At 46.8% G+C, this 7,500-nt stretch overlaps 14 non-coding genes across 14 annotated transcripts; 5 read left to right on the top strand and 9 right to left on the bottom strand.

The window, feature by feature from the left end:
• Window positions 1–498: 498 nt before the first annotated feature.
• trnaa-cgc (transfer RNA alanine (anticodon CGC)) lies at window positions 499–570 on the top strand. Its single transcript has one exon. It is a non-coding gene; the product is annotated as a tRNA-Ala (tRNA).
• A 150-nt stretch (window positions 571–720) lies between these two features.
• On the bottom strand, window positions 721–793 carry trnar-ccu (transfer RNA arginine (anticodon CCU)). Its single transcript has one exon. It is a non-coding gene; the product is annotated as a tRNA-Arg (tRNA).
• A 297-nt stretch (window positions 794–1,090) lies between these two features.
• Window positions 1,091–1,163, bottom strand: trnaf-gaa (transfer RNA phenylalanine (anticodon GAA)). The gene has a single exon. It is a non-coding gene; the product is annotated as a tRNA-Phe (tRNA).
• Window positions 1,164–2,143: 980 nt separating this feature from the next.
• trnaa-ugc (transfer RNA alanine (anticodon UGC)) lies at window positions 2,144–2,215 on the top strand. The gene has a single exon. It is a non-coding gene; the product is annotated as a tRNA-Ala (tRNA).
• Window positions 2,216–2,365: 150 nt separating this feature from the next.
• trnar-ccu (transfer RNA arginine (anticodon CCU)) lies at window positions 2,366–2,438 on the bottom strand. Its single transcript has one exon. It is a non-coding gene; the product is annotated as a tRNA-Arg (tRNA).
• A 283-nt stretch (window positions 2,439–2,721) lies between these two features.
• Window positions 2,722–2,794, bottom strand: trnaf-gaa (transfer RNA phenylalanine (anticodon GAA)). The gene has a single exon. It is a non-coding gene; the product is annotated as a tRNA-Phe (tRNA).
• A 980-nt stretch (window positions 2,795–3,774) lies between these two features.
• On the top strand, window positions 3,775–3,846 carry trnaa-ugc (transfer RNA alanine (anticodon UGC)). The gene has a single exon. It is a non-coding gene; the product is annotated as a tRNA-Ala (tRNA).
• A 150-nt stretch (window positions 3,847–3,996) lies between these two features.
• trnar-ccu (transfer RNA arginine (anticodon CCU)) lies at window positions 3,997–4,069 on the bottom strand. Its single transcript has one exon. It is a non-coding gene; the product is annotated as a tRNA-Arg (tRNA).
• Window positions 4,070–4,354: 285 nt separating this feature from the next.
• On the bottom strand, window positions 4,355–4,427 carry trnaf-gaa (transfer RNA phenylalanine (anticodon GAA)). The gene has a single exon. It is a non-coding gene; the product is annotated as a tRNA-Phe (tRNA).
• Window positions 4,428–5,407: 980 nt separating this feature from the next.
• On the top strand, window positions 5,408–5,479 carry trnaa-ugc (transfer RNA alanine (anticodon UGC)). The gene has a single exon. It is a non-coding gene; the product is annotated as a tRNA-Ala (tRNA).
• A 150-nt stretch (window positions 5,480–5,629) lies between these two features.
• Window positions 5,630–5,702, bottom strand: trnar-ccu (transfer RNA arginine (anticodon CCU)). The gene has a single exon. It is a non-coding gene; the product is annotated as a tRNA-Arg (tRNA).
• Window positions 5,703–5,991: 289 nt separating this feature from the next.
• trnaf-gaa (transfer RNA phenylalanine (anticodon GAA)) lies at window positions 5,992–6,064 on the bottom strand. The gene has a single exon. It is a non-coding gene; the product is annotated as a tRNA-Phe (tRNA).
• Window positions 6,065–7,042: 978 nt separating this feature from the next.
• trnaa-ugc (transfer RNA alanine (anticodon UGC)) lies at window positions 7,043–7,114 on the top strand. Its single transcript has one exon. It is a non-coding gene; the product is annotated as a tRNA-Ala (tRNA).
• Window positions 7,115–7,264: 150 nt separating this feature from the next.
• Window positions 7,265–7,337, bottom strand: trnar-ccu (transfer RNA arginine (anticodon CCU)). The gene has a single exon. It is a non-coding gene; the product is annotated as a tRNA-Arg (tRNA).
• Between the last annotated feature and the right edge of the window lie 163 nt (window positions 7,338–7,500).

The following is a 7,500-nucleotide window of genomic DNA, read 5'->3' as shown; positions in this document are numbered from 1 at the left end:
CGCACAGTAGCTTCTTTCTCCTTCTCCTTGCCCATGTCATCCACATATTGTACCGTTGGGCAACGCTAGGAACAGCGTCGTAGCATGCTTTGAGACTCAAGGAACGACAGTGCAACTCTTTTCGTTCTGTGTTGCATTGTTTACTTGTTGGTGTTGTGTGCCGTTGGGCAACGCTAGGAACAGCGTCGTAGCATGCTTTGAGACTCAAGGAACGACAGTGCAACTCTTTTCTTTCTGTGTTGCATTGTTTACTTGTTGGTGTTGTGTGCCGTTGGGCAACGCTAGGAACAGCGTCGTAGCATGCTTTGAGACTCAAGGAACGACAGTGCAACTCTTTTCTTTCTGTGTTGCATTGTTTACTTGTTGGTGTTGTGTGCCGTTGGGCAACGCTAGGAACAGCGTCGTAGCATGCTTTGAGACTCAAGGAATGACAGTGCAACTCTTTTCTTTCTGTGTTGCATTGTTTGTTTGCTGTTGAAGGAAACACATGCAGGTGGTGGGGATGTAGCTCAGTGGTAGAGCGCATGCTTCGCATGTATGAGGTCCCGAGATCAATCCTCGGCATCTCCAGGATATCTTTTAATGTCTATGTTTCCCGGTTCAATCGGCTCAATTCCCAACTTTCCCAGATGCAATTCGTGAATAGGATATGAGCAGAAGGAAAAAAACGACAAGAGCCCACAGAGAATTACCAATTGTGTGCAGAAACAAGGCAGGCATCACCCCAGATGGGACTCGAACCCACAATCCCTGGCTTAGGAGGCCAGTGCCTTATCCATTAGGCCACTGGGGCTCAGTCAGGTAGTTTCTGAACATGAAAAAAAAAAAAAAAAAAAAAAAAAAAAAGCACGAAACAGTGCAATGAAGTGAATAGTTACAGGAATTGTCCCGTTGCAGGAGTCATTGCACAGCCTGCAGTGTAAAGTGAACAAGGAGCCTGTCGTTGATTTCGCCTAGAGTTGTATTTGCAAAAGGGCTTTGAATCAATTACCTTTGAATCGGAGCACAGTGCACTCTAGCTGCAAAATAGAAACGCACACGTGTGCAGTACATGGGCTCTTTGTGCTTTCTGAACATACTCCTCGTGAAATGCCGAAACCCGGGATTGAACCAGGGACCTTTAGATCTTCAGTCTAACGCTCTCCCAACTGAGCTATTTCGGCCAAATACAACCACATCCATTGTGATATCCACTGTTTTCGATTACGTCGGGATTGACTCCATTTAAACACAGCCGCACAAGTCAGGATGGCTGAGTGGTCTGAGGCGCTGCTTTCAGCTCGCAGTCTTCACTGGATGCTTGGGATGGAATCCCACTTCTGCCAAGGGATCTTTTACCACCCAGGAACACACTCACACCTGTTCTGCCGACAAGGACAACACGAGGTGAGGACTGTGCTGACATGGAGCTGACAATCAATGTTGCAAGAAACACATCAATGCACATGTATTTAGTCTTTGATTAATTGACTTCAACATGTCATTCTTTAGTCCCTGTACCCTCGAAGCAACACTCAGCATAGTAGAGGCTGTAGCTCGGCGTTAGTGCGTGTAACTTCTATGTATCACACCTGGCCCTGACAGTGTGATTTTTGGCAACAGGCGGTCTATGACTTGATCCCGAGAAGTGAAAATGACGCACCCATGTGCGTCGCTGCAATGTCGTCTTCTCCTTCACTATTCACAGTGGATGCGCTCACACGCTGTTTCTGGGAGAAACTGTTGCTTGCGTTACGTGTCATCCATTGTCCAGCGCACTGTAGCTTCTTTCTCCTTCTCCTTGCCCATGTCATCCACATATTGTACCGTTGGGCAACGCTAGGAACAGCGTCGTAGCATGCTTTGAGACTCAAGGAACGACAGTGCAACTCTTTTCTTTCTGTGTTGCATTGTTTACTTGTTGGTGTTGTGTGCCGTTGGGTTACGCTAGGAACAGCGTCGTAGCATGCTTTGAGACTCAAGGAATGACAGTGCAACTCTTTTCTTTCTGTGTTGCATTGTTTACTTGTTGGTGTTGTGTGCCATTGGGTTACGCTAGGAACAGCGTCGTAGCATGCTTTGAGACTCAAGGAATGACAGTGCAACTCTTTTCTTTCTGTGTTGCATTGTTTGTTTGCTGTTGAAGGAAACACATGCAGGTGGTGGGGATGTAGCTCAATGGTAGAGCGCATGCTTTGCATGTATGAGGTCCCGAGATCAATCCTCGGCATCTCCAGGATATCTTTTAATGTCTATGTTTCCCGGTTCAATCGGCTCAATTCCCAACTTTCCCAGATGCAATTCGTGAATAGGATATGAGCAGAAGGAAAAAAACGACAAGAGCCCACAGAGAATTACCAATTGTGTTCAGAAACAAGGCAGGCATCACCCCAGATGGGACTCGAACCCACAATCCCTGGCTTAGGAGGCCAGTGCCTTATCCATTAGGCCACTGGGGCTCAGTCAGGTAGATTCTGAACATGAAAAAAAAAAAAAAAGCACGAAACAGTACAATGAAGTGAATAGTTACAGGAATTGTCCCGTTGCAGGAGTCATTGCACAGCCTGCAGTGTAAAGTGAACAAGGAGCCTGTCGTTGATTTCGCCTAGAGTTGTATTTGCAAAAGGGCTTTGAATCAATTACCTTTGAATCGGAGCACAGTGCACTCTAGCTGCAAAATAGAAACGCACACGTGTGCAGTACATGGGCTCTTTGTGCTTTCTGAACATACTCCTCGTGAAATGCCGAAACCCGGGATTGAACCAGGGACCTTTAGATCTTCAGTCTAACGCTCTCCCAACTGAGCTATTTCGGCCAAATACAACCACATCCATTGTGATATCCACTGTTTTCGATTACGTCGGGATTGACTCCATATAAACACAGCCGCACAAGTCAGGATGGCTGAGTGGTCTGAGGCGCTGCTTTCAGCTCGCAGTCTTCACTGGATGCTTGGGATATAATCCCACTTCTGCCAAGGGATCTTTTACCACCCAGGAACACACTCACACCTGTTCTGCCGACAAGGACAACACGAGGTGAGGACTGTGCTGACATGGAGCTGACAATCAATGTTGCAAGAAACACATCAATGCACATGTATTTAGTCTTTGATTAATTGACTTCAACATGTCATTCTTTAGTCCCTGTACCCTCGAAGCAACACTCAGCATAGTAGAGGCTGTAGCTCGGCGTTAGTGCGTGTAACTTCTATGTATCACACCTGGCCCTGACAGTGTGATTTTTGGCAACAGGCGGTCTATGACTTGATCCCGAGAAGTGAAAATGACGCACCCATGTGCGTCGCTGCAATGTCGTCTTCTCCTTCACTATTCACAGTGGATGCGCTCACACGCTGTTTCTGGGAGAAACTGTTGCTTGCGTTACGTGTCATCCATTGTCCAGCGCACTGTAGCTTCTTTCTCCTTCTCCTTGCCCATGTCATCCACATATTGTACCGTTGGGCAACGCTAGGAACAGCGTCGTAGCATGCTTTGAGACTCAAGGAACGACAGTGCAACTCTTTTCTTTCTGTGTTGCATTGTTTACTTGTTGGTGTTGTGTGCCGTTGGGCAATGCTAGGAACAGCGTCGTAGCATGCTTTGAGACTCAAGGAACGACAGTGCAACTCTTTTCTTTCTGTGTTGCATTGTTTACTTGTTGGTGTTGTGTGCCGTTGGGTTACGCTAGGAACAGCGTCGTAGCATGCTTTGAGACTCAAGGAATGACAGTGCAACTCTTTTCTTTCTGTGTTGCATTGTTTGTTTGCTGTTGAAGGAAACACATGCAGGTGGTGGGGATGTAGCTCAATGGTAGAGCGCATGCTTTGCATGTATGAGGTCCCGAGATCAATCCTCGGCATCTCCAGGATATCTTTTAATGTCTATGTTTCCCGGTTCAATCGGCTCAATTCCCAACTTTCCCAGATGCAATTCGTGAATAAGATATGAGCAGAAGGAAAAAAACGACAAGAGCCCACAGAGAATTACCAATTGTGTTCAGAAACAAGGCAGGCATCACCCCAGATGGGACTCGAACCCACAATCCCTGGCTTAGGAGGCCAGTGCCTTATCCATTAGGCCACTGGGGCTCAGTCAGGTAGATTCTGAACATGAAAAAAAAAAAAAAAAAGCACGAAACAGTACAATGAAGTGAATAGTTACAGGAATTGTCCCGTTGCAGGAGTCATTGCACAGCCTGCAGTGTAAAGTGAACAAGGAGCCTGTCGTTGATTTCGCCTAGAGTTGTATTTGCAAAAGGGCTTTGAATCAATTACCTTTGAATCGGAGCACAGTGCACTCTAGCTGCAAAATAGAAACGCACACGTGTGCAGTACATGGGCTCTTTGTGCTTTCTGAACATACTCCTCGTGAAATGCCGAAACCCGGGATTGAACCAGGGACCTTTAGATCTTCAGTCTAACGCTCTCCCAACTGAGCTATTTCGGCCAAATACAACCACATCCATTGTGATATCCACTGTTTTCGATTACGTCGGGATTGACTCCATTTAAACACAGCCGCACAAGTCAGGATGGCTGAGTGGTCTGAGGCGCTGCTTTCAGCTCGCAGTCTTCACTGGATGCTTGGGATGGAATCCCACTTCTGCCAAGGGATCTTTTACCACCCAGGAACACACTCACACCTGTTCTGCCGACAAGGACAACACGAGGTGAGGACTGTGCTGACATGGAGCTGACAATCAATGTTGCAAGAAACACATCAATGCACATGTATTTAGTCTTTGATTAATTGACTTCAACATGTCATTCTTTAGTCCCTGTACCCTCGAAGCAACACTCAGCATAGTAGAGGCTGTAGCTCGGCGTTAGTGCGTGTAACTTCTATGTATCACACCTGGCCCTGACAGTGTGATTTTTGGCAACAGGCGGTCTATGACTTGATCCCGAGAAGTGAAAATGACGCACCCATGTGCGTCGCTGCAATGTCGTCTTCTCCTTCACTATTCACAGTGGATGCGCTCACACGCTGTTTCTGGGAGAAACTGTTGCTTGCGTTACGTGTCATCCATTGTCCAGCGCACTGTGGCTTCTTTCTCCTTCTCCTTGCCCATGTCATCCACATATTGTACCGTTGGGCAACGCTAGGAACAGCGTCGTAGCATGCTTTGAGACTCAAGGAACGACAGTGCAACTCTTTTCTTTCTGTGTTGCATTGTTTACTTGTTGGTGTTGTGTGCCGTTGGGCAACGCTAGGAACAGCGTCGTAGCATGCTTTGAGACTCAAGGAACGACAGTGCAACTCTTTTCTTTCTGTGTTGCATTGTTTACTTGTTGGTGTTGTGTGCCATTGGGTTACGCTAGGAACAGCGTCGTAGCATGCTTTGAGACTCAAGGAACGACAGTGCAACTCTTTTCTTTCTGTGTTGCATTGTTTGTTTGCTGTTGAAGGAAACACATGCAGGTGGTGGGGATGTAGCTCAGTGGTAGAGCGCATGCTTTGCATGTATGAGGTCCCGAGATCAATCCTCGGCATCTCCAGGATATCTTTTAATGTCTATGTTTCCCGGTTCAATCGGCTCAATTCCCAACTTTCCCAGATGCAATTCGTGAATAGGATATGAGCAGAAGGAAAAAAACGACAAGAGCCCACAGAGAAATACCAATTGTGTGCAGAAACAAGGCAGGCATCACCCCAGATGGGACTCGAACCCACAATCCCTGGCTTAGGAGGCCAGTGCCTTATCCATTAGGCCACTGGGGCTCAGTCAGGTAGTTTCTGAACATGAAAAAAAAAAAAAAAAAAAAAGCACGAAACAGTGCAATGAAGTGAATAGTTACAGGAATTGTCCCGTTGCAGGAGTCATTGCACAGCCTGCAGTGTAAAGTGAACAAGGAGCCTGTCGTTGATTTCGCCTAGAGTTGTATTTGCAAAAGGGCTTTGAATCAATTACCTTTGAATCGGAGCACAGTGCACTCTAGCTGCAAAATAGAAACGCACACGTGTGCAGTACATGGGCTCTTTGTGCTTTCTGAACATACTCCTCGTGAAATGCCGAAACCCGGGATTGAACCAGGGACCTTTAGATCTTCAGTCTAACGCTCTCCCAACTGAGTTATTTCGGCCAAATACAACCACATCCATTGTGATATCCACTGTTTTCGATTACGTCGGGATTGACTCCATTTAAACAGCCGCACAAGTCAGGATGGCTGAGTGGTCTGAAGCGCTGCTTTCAGCTCGCAGTCTTCACTGGATGCTTGGGATGGAATCCCACTTCTGCCAAGGGATCTTTTACCACCCAGGAACACACTCACACCTGTTCTGCCGACAAGGACAACACGAGTTGAGGACTGTGCTGACATGGAGCTGACAATCAATGTTGCAAGAAACACATCAATGCACATGTATTTAGTCTTTGATTAATTGACTTCAACATGTCATTCTTTAGTCCCTGTACCCTCGAAGCAACACTCAGCATAGTAGAGGCTGTAGCTCGGCGTTAGTGCGTGTAACTTCTATGTATCACACCTGGCCCTGACAGTGTGATTTTTGGCAACAGGCGGTCTATGACTTGATCCCGAGAAGTGAAAATGACGCACCCATGTGCGTCGCTGCAATGTCGTCTTCTCCTTCACTATTCACAGTGGATGCGCTCACACGCTGTTTCTGGGAGAAACTGTTGCTTGCGTTACGTGTCATCCATTGTCCAGCGCACTGTAGCTTCTTTCTCCTTCTCCTTGCCCATGTCATCCACATATTGTACCGTTGGGCAACGCTAGGAACAGCGTCGTAGCATGCTTTGAGACTCAAGGAACGACAGTGCAACTCTTTTCGTTCTGTGTTGCATTGTTTACTTGTTGGTGTTGTGTGCCGTTGGGCAACGCTAGGAACAGCGTCGTAGCATGCTTTGAGACTCAAGTAACGACAGTGCAACTCTTTTCTTTCTGTGTTGCATTGTTTACTTGTTGGTGTTGTGTGCCGTTGGGCAACGCTAGGAACAGCGTCGTAGCATGCTTTGAGACTCAAGGAATGACAGTGCAACTCTTTTCTTTCTGTGTTGCATTGTTTGTTTGCTGTTGAAGGAAACACATGCAGGTGGTGGGGATGTAGCTCAGTGGTAGAGCGCATGCTTTGCATGTATGAGGTCCCGAGATCAATCCTTGGCATCTCCAGGATATCTTTTAATGTCTATGTTTCCCGGTTCAATCGGCTCAATTCCCAACTTTCCCAGATGCAATTCGTGAATAGGATATGAGCAGAAGGAAAAAAACGACAAGAGCCCACAGAGAATTACCAATTGTGTGCAGAAACAAGGCAGGCATCACCCCAGATGGGACTCGGACCCACAATCCCTGGCTTAGGAGGCCAGTGCCTTATCCATTAGGCCACTGGGGCTCAGTCAGGTAGATTCTGAACATGAAAAAAAAAAAAAAAGCACGAAACAGTACAATGAAGTGAATAGTTACAGGAATTGTCCCGTTGCAGGAGTCATTGCACAGCCTGCAGTGTAAAGTGAACAAGGAGCCTGTCGTTGATTTCGCCTAGAGTTGTATTTTGC

This window comes from Amia ocellicauda, chromosome 14 (genome assembly GCF_036373705.1).
Source record: "Amia ocellicauda isolate fAmiCal2 chromosome 14, fAmiCal2.hap1, whole genome shotgun sequence".
NCBI lineage: Eukaryota > Metazoa > Chordata > Actinopteri > Amiiformes > Amiidae > Amia > Amia ocellicauda.
This window is presented reverse-complemented; position numbering and strand designations above follow the sequence as displayed.